Source organism: Silene latifolia, chromosome X (assembly GCF_048544455.1).
Source record: "Silene latifolia isolate original U9 population chromosome X, ASM4854445v1, whole genome shotgun sequence".
NCBI classification, from domain to species: Eukaryota; Viridiplantae; Streptophyta; class Magnoliopsida; order Caryophyllales; family Caryophyllaceae; genus Silene; species Silene latifolia.
Window position 1 is genome coordinate 75,055,114 of NC_133537.1, and position 13,737 is coordinate 75,068,850.

Genomic DNA, 13,737 nt, shown 5'->3' on the forward strand with positions numbered 1-13,737 from the left:
ATGTATAATAGGAAATTATGTATTTCATTTTGTAATTTATTTATTCCGGAGTTCCTTGAAGACGGTGCCACTCGAGAAGGCGATCCATCAAAGAAAGTATTGCCTTGAAATGCGTGCCAAGACCGAAGTTCCAAGGACCATAGGAGTTGGTTTCCGAATTTGTAATAGTTTATTATATTTACTATTTTCGGAAGGTCATACTAGGATTTTATTTATGCTTTGCATTTTATTTATATGTTGCATGCATCGCTAAATCGCCATAACTAAACATGCATTTTTAAATCGAGTTTATCGACCGTGTTATTTACAATTATCGTAGTTCACCGCTTTAGTTCACTTAAAACGTGATAGATAATAAATTGACATGACCTCTCGCTAAAATAAACAATTGAGACTTAGCCTTACCAAAAAGTAGAAACCATGAAAACCTATTTCATGAGGGAGTGCACTCGGCCCTACCGGGGTACAAACCTTGTTACGTAGGGGAAGTGGGTGATAAATGTCTATCCACCGAATTCATGTTGATAAGGGATGAATCGGCCCTACCGTGCCCAAGTTGATGTGGATTTGGATCATGGACACATTTATTCAAAATTTGGATTGAGCTCAACGGAAGTATTCATGACCGTAGTCGCATGTGTTCCAGGCTAAAGATGAATATTAATGTAATTTTATCGACCAAGAGTTCTAAAAGTAGAATCGATTAAAGCGTTAATCCACCGAGTTATATTGATAAGGGATGAAACGGCCCTACTGTGCCCAAGTTAATATGAATTTTGATCTTGGAATCATTTATCAAGTTGGGTAGAGGTCACTAGATAAATGATATAAAACTTGTTTAAATTAAAATTTACGAGTATTATTATTATTTTGAAAACGACAAATGTTTTATTCCTTCCATTTTTGTTTTGTAGACCACTTTTATTTCTCAAAACAAATGGCCGCACCAAACACCAACGCCGCACCTCTCACTAATGTTTCATGGCTCCGATCCTTCATGGATCGTTGTAAACTTGAAAAGAATGGGTCAAATTTCTCCGATTGGGATGCCCAACTCAAATTAGCCGCCCAAGGTGACGACAAGCTTCGTTACCTCACCGAGGCCTCTCCACCCGAACCTAATGCTAGGTCGAGTGCCGCTACTAGGGATGCATATGAGGCTTACCACAAAGAGTCCGCCGCTATGAAAAATGTGTTGATTTTTGCTATGGAGGCGGATCTCCAAAGGAGAGCCTTTAAAATGGGCACCGCTAATGAAATCTATTCCAAACTAGTGACAATGTTTTCACAAACACCGAGGATCGTCCAATATGAGGCGGCCTCGACATTCTTTGATCTCGATTTCAAGGAGGGCCAAAAGGTTAGCCCTCATGTGCTCAAATTGTTGGAGCTAGTCGAGACTTTGAAGACTCAAAAAGTTGAAATCCCCAAAGAGCTCATTGTAGATAGGATTTTACACTCCTTTTCCAAAGTCAAAGCGTATGTTCAATTCCGGGTGAATTTTAACATGCAAGACAAGGATGTGTCTCTTGAAGAGTTGCACAAGTTACTTGTGCAAGCCGAAAGAGACATGGGGTTAAATATTAACCCACCTAAGGACGTGCTTAATATAAGCACTAAGAGCAAAGGGAAGTTCAAAAAGAATGGGAAAAAGGGTAAGTGTGACACCCCTCGATGAGGCATCAAAAGAACTATTAAATTTAAGCAGAAAATACGATATTTTTAAAACCTTTAAAAGTTTAAAGTGCGAAAACCACCATAAGTGATCAAACGAAAATGAAAAGTAAGATAATTAAGTTTTACAATTAAAAACAAAGTGCGTTGGGGAAAATATATCCCACGAATAAGCACAAGTCTAAAGATAGGTGAATCTAAGAAAACGATAACTAAAGTCCAAGGATCAACGTTCTCGCTAGCTCACACGTCTCCCCCATATAATCTGCATCACAAACCTGTCATTCATGTAAACATGAACGCCACAGTCATTGGGGAGTAACTCAGGGTTCTCCCAGCCACAATATGTCAAAATACAAGTAAGCAAGAACTTAATTAAACATATTGATCATATACATCATACTTGAATAATAATGAACAAGGGGATATAAACGATAATCATAAGGAGATAGGCATATTACATTCATAATGAGATAGGCATGGTACATTTTATTAAATATGCATTCAAGGGAGTAGAATAACTAAGTCAACCAATTTCATATTAACTTGACTCAACTATTCATGTGAGATAATTAAAATAATATGGAAGACACGAATACGGTCGTTTAGACAAAAACACGCATTTCAAGGAAATATAACATAGATATGAGATTAGTTATCGAATCATATGAAGAAGGTAAATAACGGATCAATTAAATAGAAAATACATGGATGGAACCATAGCCATTACTTTAAAAATCTCTTAACAAACATTGAACAGGACGTGGCTACCAATGTCGCATTCATACTTATGGCTTGCATCTCACCATAAGAACGGATGGGAACATCAATCCCGGCGATCATATCGCAACTAGAGGCTTGCATCTCACCTCTAGTATCCGATAGGACCAAGACTCTCACAAACAATCATAAGAGACATGAACTCTCGTATATAAGGACACGTCAATGACCATAATCAAGCAAGACATTTACGTAGTATGGACTCATAAGACAAACCCCTAGACTCCAACCTCCTGGTAGGACGACGATCATAATACGGTCCTAGTCTAAATCTGGCCAGACTCTCGGGATGGGCGATACCCGATTCGACATATGGTGACCTATCTGCATCCAAGACTCGATCCATGACACCTAACCGTGCCCCAAGGTCGAGTAACCCCAAATCGGAACCATGGTACCTAACCGTACCCAAGGTCCGAAGAGGCGGAAGGATAACCCAACTCGGAAACCATGGAACCTAACCGTGACCCAAGGTCCGCAAGGGTAAAATCAATAAGGAATGTCAAGTAGTCACACAATGTAAAACGTCACACTTGGGTCACAAATACGAGTAAAAATGATTATATAAACATAACGTAAACAATTCATGTGAAGCATGCATAAGTACGAGAGTATAACAAATATCAAGTGCTCCCATGATAAAAGAGTATCAACACACCATACACAAGCATTAGAACCAAGGTTAAGATGCATACTCAACAAGAAACTCAAAACACAATCTATAACAACAAATTTAGTACTCGACTACAACAAGGGTCAACTTCAAATGGTCGTAACTTGAGTTTTATAGATGATAATGAGGTAAACCCAGTCGGAGGTGATAGATTATCCTCTTACGGTTCTAACGGTAGGTTATAAGTCTCAAACAAAAAAGCATCGAAGAAGTTATGGCCATTTTACCAAAACTGGTACAGGCTGTGGCGCAGCCTGCGCCGAGGTGCGCAGCCTGCGCAAATCACTGATTTGCACGACACAACAAATTCATCTTCATCCCCAAATCATTTTTTTATAATGCCATTACCATCCCAATTGCACCATATATTACCCAAGCAACTTTATGCAAGTATTAAGTGTGAAATCAAAGCATAAAAGAGGGGTTAAAACACAAGGTTCAATTCAAATTCAAACAATTCCAAACTAACAACTTCATGACATAATTAAACACAATTATTAAGCATGAATAAGACGGTTTCTTTACTAATTCATCCATGTATACAAAAGACTAGAAACTTCTTCAAACCACCAAGAGATATTCCACACAAAACTCATTCAACAACAAACAAGTAAAAACATGTAAAGAATCTAACTTTAACAGACATGTGAACAAACTATAACATATATAAACACCCAAATTGACATAATGTCGAGTAACCCATCACCGTTACCTTTTTGCACTTAAATCCACAATAGACTCATATACCTTTCAAGAATCCACTTCCGGGTTAACTAATCTTTCTCCTAAACATAAGAAAACACAAATTAAGACTAAGAATCGAAATTAGAAAAAGGGTACCATATATAAATGGCTCGACAGCCCTATTTAAGGAGGAAAGTTGGTTCATTTCTTACTTAGAAAGATGGAGGGCGATGAGAGGAAGAAATAGACGTGAAAATCACTTTATTCGGAGAAGAATTGAGCAAGTTATGGTGTTTTGAAGATTTGTAAGAGAAAAGTGTAAAAATGGTGATGGTTGTTGAAGGTGTGCTGAAATTTTGAGGAAGAAGAAGTGGTTAGGGTTTCCTTCATGATTTTTATGAGGAGGAAGGAGTAGTATGTGAGCCCATTAGTCATACTAGGCCCAAAATGCAAGATTGAGTCGATATACACAAGAATTTACGTCTCAAGCCCACTACAACTCAAGACGGAAAATATTATTATTATTATTATTATTATTATTATTATTATTATTATTATTATTATTATTATTATTATTATTATTATTATTATTATTATTATTATTATTATTATTATTATTATTATTATTATTATTATTATTATTATTATTATTATTATTATTATTATTATTATTATTATTATTATTATTATTATTATTATTATTATCCGACCAAAATATTTATTTTTATATAACTTAAGCTTTAAAAATATAATATTTATAAAAATCATGTTTAATTATGAAATTAATTTAAATTAAATAATTTAAAATATAAATAAGATAGTAGATGGTTAATTAAATTATAAATGTCAAAATGTAAAATTCGCGGGTCTTACAATCACCCCATCTTTTAAAAAGTTTCGTCCTCGAAACTTGAAAATAGAAATGAAATGTCATATAAAAATAAAATCGGAATTTTGAAATCGGTAACCAAAACATTAAAAGGTTACTTATCGTAAGAATCAAAATCCCTTTAAAAGTTTCAAATAAAATTTTCTGACAGGACCAGATTCTCATCAAAGGAACGGAACTGCTCTCGTTGCGCATTCAAGAACATCACATTCCAAATCGAAGATATGGTCAAAAGCAAATCATTTGTTTAAATCGAAAATCAAAGTACTTTCAAAAACATTAATGAAGGGTTTTCAAAAGTATAAGTCTCATTCATGGAACGGAATTGCTCTTGTCGTGCACACAAGAACGCTAACTTTCCAAGTCAAAGACAAATTTAAAACACAAATCATTCGCCGACAAGCGTAGAAGAAGTTATTAAACGTATCTAATAACGAATTCTAACATCCGATCAACGTCAAAATCAAAAGAAAAAGGTAAGTCAATCAAATTTTCTTTTGCAAAAGCCAAAATAGAGATAGAGGTTTCACTTTTAAACTCGAAAGGGAGTCAAATTTCTGAAAATATAATATTAAACTTTGACAAAAGGTCATAAATAGATCAAAGTTAATAGAAATTGGATAAAATTTAAAGAAATCACAGGCTTAACAACTCGAAATCACGATAAGGAAGTCTATACTCAAAGAACAAATAGGGAATTGAATCAATTTTTTGTTTTAAAAAAAAAAAGATCTAGAATAGGTAAGGTTTGCAAAAGTAACATAAACTTCTAACAACAAATCAAAACTGGTAGCTTGAAAATTTAGAAGTTGTACAAAAAGGAAGGTAACTTAGATAGTATAAAAACAAAGTACGTTAAGAGAGTTCAAACTTAACCAATAAGAGAGTTATGATGAATTTCATAGGCTAAGAATTGATGTCAAATCAATAAGAATGTCAAAGGTAGAGTTTTTATAGGTCACTAGCATCCAACTTAAGGGAGGAGCAAGATGAAGCGAGGAAGAGTGGTATGAACGAAACGCTTATGGCGAAAGAAGAATGGGAATTAGACAACAAGGAAACGCCAGGTACTCAAACCTCAAAGAACATCTTCCTAAACGGTCCCGAAAACTTTCTAACAACAAAACTCATAACCACAACACTCCCAAGGATTTCCTCAAATCACTTGTGTTACTTCACCCTAAGCAATTCCATGAAACAAGGCACTCCACTATGAGTGTAATCTCATCACTCCAAATCCACAAACATCCACAAATAACTTCCATAAGATCAAAGTCAAAGTTTCCAACAAAGCTATGCTCATATCTAACTGGTGTCATCTATAAGTTTCCCAAAATGGTAAAATCCTCAATCAAGGATCCTAACCTCAAGTTCTAAATTCCAAATTCCTCAAATATCCCACAAGGTTCTCATTTCAAAGCAAGGTAGTAACAACTCAGCCTAAAATTCTTTCCATGAAAGTTCATCCTACTACACATTCTTTTGAGAAAGATGCATAATCACCCAAGTTTGAAAAATCAATAGGATCTCGAGTCCTTCTCTCCCTTTACTTATTACGGATTCCCAAAAGTGGAACTACACTCACTACAACATCATCCCATCATATCAAGTACTCATACCACCACAAAGTTTATAAAACTATAGGGTTAACAAATACTTCTCAATACTAAGTCTCTCTCAACTGAAGAACTCTCAAGGGTTAATTAATATCAATCACATCACCAATCCATTATGGTCATCAACATCCCAAGGAGTATCCTTTCAAATCTTACATCCTAGAACTTTACTTACCAACAAGTCCTCAAGAAACAAGATCTTAGTTGTAACAACGCCTTACCACCTCATATTTCCTCATTCTAATACCAAAAATTAAAACTATGTCCTTTAACTTAACAATTGGCGCCAACCATACTATTATCCTTTCTAGCTACTAAACTAAGCGCTAAGACTTCCCAACAACGTAGCTTAGTCTCACTCTCATACCATGCCTCAAGTAGTAAACAAGATCATTCACTTAGACCAAATAATAATCCCACAATTAGCATTTCTCATATGGCAACATCTACGTTATCAAACTCTCATGTCCAAAGTGATTACAAAAGCCAATCGTAAAGTCAACTTACTTGGTCAATCCTACATCCTCAAATCCACCATTCAATTTCATCCATTTTAAGTCAAGTACTAAGCACTAGTATCCCAAGCCACGTCTGACAACACTTCCCGAGCCTTTCAAATCCCAAACATAAACAACAAAGCCAAGTTCTATAACCTTAGTAACAAATGCAACTCACACTTGACACACAGAATCCAATAATCAAGAATACTAACTTTATCAAGGATCTAGGTATAAGAACCATTAAAATGCCTCATCACACTACCTAAGTCTTTCTAACATAACAACCTCTCAAAACCAGGGTTAAGGCTCAAACACAACAATCTCCTCAGAAGTCAAATTTGCAACCAAGGTCAACATTCCTCAAAAGAAGGAGTACTATCCAATAGGCGTTAAGGGGGGATTAGCAAGGATCAAAGGGCAAGTTATGAGAGTACAAGAGTAACTCCCCGGGAAAAGAAAAGAGAGTTTAGAAGAAGAAGAAAACATTAAGAAGTAAATAATAAGGAAAGATACACAAAGAATGAGAAACATCTTCGAGGAAGTAGAAGCATTCTTCAAAGTTGAACAAATCTTAAATTTCTGGCAATAGCCACCAAATCTTGATCTTCACGTTGGTAGGTTTACGGTCATTGATCCAAGGGCACAACATTTATTAAATGACATTCAACAAACATGTTAAAACCTAACAAAGAGCAAATAAACTACAGACTACCACCTTAGGTCCTTAAGTCTACCCATCTCTCATTCATTATTCAAGGTCAAGTTCAAGTTTAAATTTGGGGTACACGTGTGTGCGTCGGGAGTAACATAGGCTCTGATACCAACTGTGACACCCTCGATGAGGCATCAAAAGAACTATTAAATTTAAGCAGAAAATACGATATTTTTAAAACCTTTAAAAGTTTAAAGTGCAGAAACCACCATAAGTGATCAAATGGAAATGAAAAGTAAGATAATTAAGTTTTACAATTAAAAACAAAGTGCGTTAGGGAAAAGATATCCTACGAATAAGCACAAGTCTAAAGATAGGTGAGTCTAAGAAAACGATAACTAAAGTCCAATGGTCAACGTTCTCGCTAGCTCACACGTCTCCCCCATATAATCTGCATCACAAACCTGTCATTCATGTAAACATGAACGCCACAGTCAGTGGGGAGTAACTCAGGGTTCTCCCAGCCACAATATGTCAAAATACAAATAAGCAAGAACTTAATTAAACATATTGATCATATACATCATACTTGAATAATAATGAACAAGGGGATATAAACGATAATCATAAGGAGATAGGCATATTACATTCATAATGAGATAGGCATGGTACATTATATTAAATATGCATTCAAGGGAGAAGAATAACTAGTCAACCAATTTCATATTAACTCGACTCAACTATTCATGTGAGATAATTAAAATAATAAGGAAGACACTAATACGGTCGTTTAGACAAAAAAACGCATTTCAAGGAAATATAACATAGATATGAGATTAGTTATCGAATCATATGAAGAAGGTAAATAACGGATCAATTAAATAGAAAATACATGGATGGAACCATAGCCATTACTTTAAAAATCTCTTAACAAACTTTGCACAGGACATGGCTACCAATGTCGCATTCATACTTATGGCTTGCATCTCACCATAAGAACGGATGGGAACATCAATCCCGGCGATCATATCGCAACTAGAGGCTTGCATCTCACCTCTAGTATCCGATAGGACCATGACTCTCACAAACAATCATAAGAGACATGAGCTCTCGTATATAAGGACACGTCAATGACCATAATCAAGCAAGACATTTACGTAGTATGGACTCATAAGACAAACCCCTAGACTCCAACCTCCTGGTAGGACGACGATCATAATACGGTCCTAGTCTAAATCTGGCCAGACTCTCGGGATGGGCGATACCCGATTCGACAAGCGGTGACCTATCCGCATCCAAGACTCGATCCATGACACCTAACCGTGCCCCAAGGTCGAGTAACCCAAAATCGGAACCATGGTACCTAACCGTACCCAAGGTCCGAAGAGGCGGAAGGATAACCCAACTCGGAAACCATGGCACCTAACCGTGCCCCAAGTTCCGCAAGGGTAAAATAAATAAGGAATGTCAAGTAGTCACACAATGTAAAACGTCACACTTGGGTCACAAATACGAGAAAAAATGATTATATAAACATAACGTAAATAATTCATGTGAAGCATGCATAAGTACGAGAGTATAACAAATATAAAGTGCTCCCACGATAAAAGAGTATCAACACACCATACATAAGCATTAGAACCAAGGTTAAGATGCATACTCAACAAGAAACTCAAAACCCAATCTATAACAACAAGTTTAGTACTCGACTACAACAAGGGTCAACTTCAAACGGTCATAACTTGATTTTTATACATGATAATGAGGTGAAACTAGTTGGAGATGATATCTTATCCTCTTACGGTTCTAACGGTAGGTTATAAGCCTCAAACAAACAAGTAACGAAGAAGTTATGACCATTTTACCAAAACTGGTACAGGCGCAGCCTGCGCCTAGGTGCGCAGCCTGCGCAAATCACTGATTTGCACGACACAACAAATTCATCTTCATCCCCAAATCATTTTTTTATCATGCCATTACCATCCCAATTTCACCATATATTACCCAAGCAACTTTATGCAAGTATTAAGGGTGAAATCAAAGCATAAAAGAGGGATTAAAACACAAGGTTCGATTCAAATTCAAACAATTCCAAACTAACAACTTCATGACATAATTAAACACAATTATTAAGCATGAATAAGACGGTTTCTTTACTAATTCATCTTTGTATACAAAAGACTAGAAACTTCTTCAAATCACCAAGAGATATTCCACACAAAACTCATTCAACAACAAACAAGTAAAAACATGTAAAGAATCTAACTTTAACACACATGTGAACAAACTATAACATATATAAACACCCAAATTGACATAATGTCGAGTAACCCATCACCGTTACCTTTTTGCACTTAAATCCACAATAGACTCATTTACCTTTCAAGAATCCACTTCCGGGTTAACTAATCTTTCTCCTAAACATAAGAAAACACAAATTAAGACTAAGAATCGAAATTAGAAAAAGGGTACCATGTATAAATGGCTCGACAGCCCTATTTAAGGAGGAAAGTTGGTTCCTTTCTTACCTAGAAAGATGGAGGGCGATGAGAGTAAGAAATAAACGCGAAAATCACTTGATTCGGATAAGAATTGAGCAAGTTATGGTGTTTTGAAGATTTGTAAGAGAAAAGTGTAAAAATGGTGATGGTTGTTGAAGGTGTGCTGAAATTTTGAGGAAGAAGAAGTGGTTATGGTTTCCTTCATAATTTTTATGAGGAGGAAGGAGTAGTATGTGAGCCCATTAGTCATACTAGGCCCAAAATGCAAGATTGAGTCTATATACACAAGAATTTACGTCTCAAGCCCACTACAACTCAAGACGCAAATTATTATTATTATTATTATTATTATTATTATTATTATTATTATTATTATTATTATTATTATTATTATTATTATTATTATTATTATTATTATTATCCGACCAAAATATTTATTTTTATATAACTTAAGCTTTAAAAATATAATATTTATAAAAATCATGTTTAATTATGAAATTAATTTAAATTAAATAATTTAAAATATAAATAAGATAGTAGATGGTTAATTAAATTATAAATGTCAAAATGGAAAATTTGCGGGTGTTACAGTAAGAGGCAAGCTCTCATGTCCACCAAGGCTAAGACTTTTGAACCTAGCACTTCCAAAACCAAGAAGGGTCCTCTTGACAAATGCCATTATTGTAATGGTGTTGGACATTGGAAGAGGAATTGTTCCAAGTACCTTGGTGACATCAAAGCTGGAAAGATCACTCCAGTAGGTAAATGACTATCCTTTCTTTTATGTTTCTAATTCAACTATGGTATTTTGATACAAAGTTGTGATAACGTATCCCCCTTTTATTGTAAATAGGGCCTCCTCCAAGCAAAGACAAAGGAAAGGAAAAGCAAGCTTGAGAAATCATCAAGGAGCTAGGAGTAGCTACCAATGAAGCTTAGCTTTTATTATTGTCTTATTTTAAGTTGTGTTTCGGATTTTTAGAACTATTTTGATTTCTGTATTCGACATGGAAATGGTTGATCCTTTCTAAACAATGGTTGTATTTTGGATTATGGTGGCTTGGTTTGCAACCCAAGTCACCCCTTTTATCGTCTTTGTTTGTTCTAAAACTTCGTCTTTATATGCTTGCACATAGAAACATATGATCATCTACTTAAAGTGATCCAATAGACAACTATAATGATGGGATTCATTATATGTCCACAAGCTTAAGGCTTGTGTATGATCAATTATAAAGTGATGTTGAGTTGATGAACTCTCCTAAAGGAAAGTCAATTACCAAGTACACTCATCAAATCTAAAATCTATTAGTCAATCTATGAGATAGTCCTCCCTCTACTTCAAGATCATCAACTGTGTCTCATAAACTATCTTTGAATATCTAGTGTATTTATTCTAAAGATAGAGTGGGAGAAAAATTAAGACACAAAGAATACAAAGAATAATTTGTATACTTGAGTAAATGAGATCTACGAATGAAAGAATGATTTGTATACCTAAATAGATAGTATACACGAATAGATGAGATCTATGGTCTCGAATAGATGAGATCTACATGACAAAAGAGACCAAGTGAAGTAATCAAAAGAATATGTTCTTAAGATAACTACACGAGGAGACCAAAAGAAAGTTTTCAAAGAAAGTTTTCGAAGAGAATGACTAAAGAAAAGTGTCAACAAGAGATTTTGCTAGCTTATGACCTAGATATAAATAGAGTTTCAATATTGATATTTACTTAAGAGCCTAAATGAAACAAAGTTGCATCCTTGAATATAAAAGAGATTTATGATTAAAAGTTGCAAAGAAAGATATGCCGATATCTACAAAAGCTGAGTTAATTGTTAACCACGCTAGTGTCATTACTTAACCTCATTATGAAAATGAAATGGTTAAACCTCCTTCCGAAAAGGGTATTTTGAGAAGGACATATATTAAATGGGATTTCACTTTTAAATAATGACATTGCTACACATCATTATAAAAATGAATGAGTTAGAGATTAAAATCTCTTTCCATAAGTTTAAGACTGAAACCTTTTCAAAATATATATGGTTTTAATCTTAATAACTTGGCAAAGCAAAATGTATTTCAATTCTTGAAATGTTTCGATTGAGTAGTCAATTACGAAACATGTGGAATTGAGTGGGAGTTTGAAATTATCATGTGAAGACATGAAATTTAGTGGGAGCTATCATCTTGTAAAATTTATAACTCATTACTCATTGAGAATGACGAGCTAGTACTATCTTTCACCAAGAAGTATTTGAGTTTTCAATTCTGGATGAAAATGGACTATAATGAATCCAATCACATCATGGGATGTTGGATAGGCATTAAGATATGCACATCATATCAACATGAAATGTAGGTTGTTCATATCGATGAAAATGGAATTACCATAAGCAGTCATGGTCATTCATTGAACCTAAGAATGGTTGATCACATGATTAAAGATTACTAATGTTTTCGCCATTAGAATAATCATGCACATGTCCTATAATGAATCATATGCTTAAGAGCATGATGAGTCATTGGTAAGCCATAGAAGAATCGTCATGAATTCTTGAGAGGAACTAATGAGCTATTCTAGTGTTTGACAGAACACTCTGTTATGTGACAAGAAGTTGCACATATTGAAATTCGAAAACGCGTAAGAATTTATGAAAATCCTAGGCTATTCAAGCTAAAAGGAGAAATAAGAAGTTTGAAAAGATACTTGTTATAGTAAGAAGTTACTCAAAACTAGTATTTTCTAATATGCTAGGACTTATGAAAAGTGCTAGGCTAATCATCTTGATAATTGTTGCAAGACCCTACAAAACGTATACCTAGTGCATTGTGAGTTGGTAGAACACTTGACCAGTGCAAGTTATATCATCCACCACAATTCGTTGGTTATGTGACAAACAACAAGAAAGTTCTTTCAAGACAAAGAACCTAAACCTAGGTTGGGAACCTAGATGTGTACTTGGTAAAGTTCATGCTATGAGAGATAACATGAATGTAAAGGAAAGTGCAATACGAAAAGTATGAACACATGGACACATGGTATGTTAAACTTTTATTGCAATCAACAAGTGTTTTCACACTTATATACATCACAAGGTAGTAATATGGTATTGACTACCCGAATATGATGTCCACATTTGTCGTTTGAGTTATTATTAACTCACCTTATACTTTGTTACATCCAAATGGGTTGTAGAGACAATTGAACCCCGTTAAAGTGAACATGGATTAACATTGTATTCGCCCATAGTCACTTACATGAGGTGACGTCTCGAAGTGACTAGACTGTGATGTGATTGATGACAAGTTCAAGTGCCATAGAGTCATATGAGATGACTAGTCGATCACATAGGCAGACTATTAGGAACACTTTGTCGGGCCTTATGACCGCTTATAGAGTTCTGGCAAATTTATATAGCCTAGTCGTGGCGAGAGCTACCATAGTATTCTAATGAGTCTATTCTTTTGACTAAAGACTGTTCGCCTAAGGTGGCAGAGTTTCAGATTAACTTTGATTTATGTTACTACGACCTTCGTAAATGGGGTCAAATGGGCATATTTTGGGTTATGATGGTTGTGGCTAGTCGAAGGGAATAAGTGCGATAGGAATTGTCCACCCCTTGTCAGGGTTATAAAAATATCTCAGGGCTACTCGAGGAGTAATGAACTTGAAATGCGTGGCCACGCTCGGAAGGTATCTATGGTAGATAATTCCGGTCAATCAGTTATTCTCCAGATCGAGGAAACCACTCTCGATA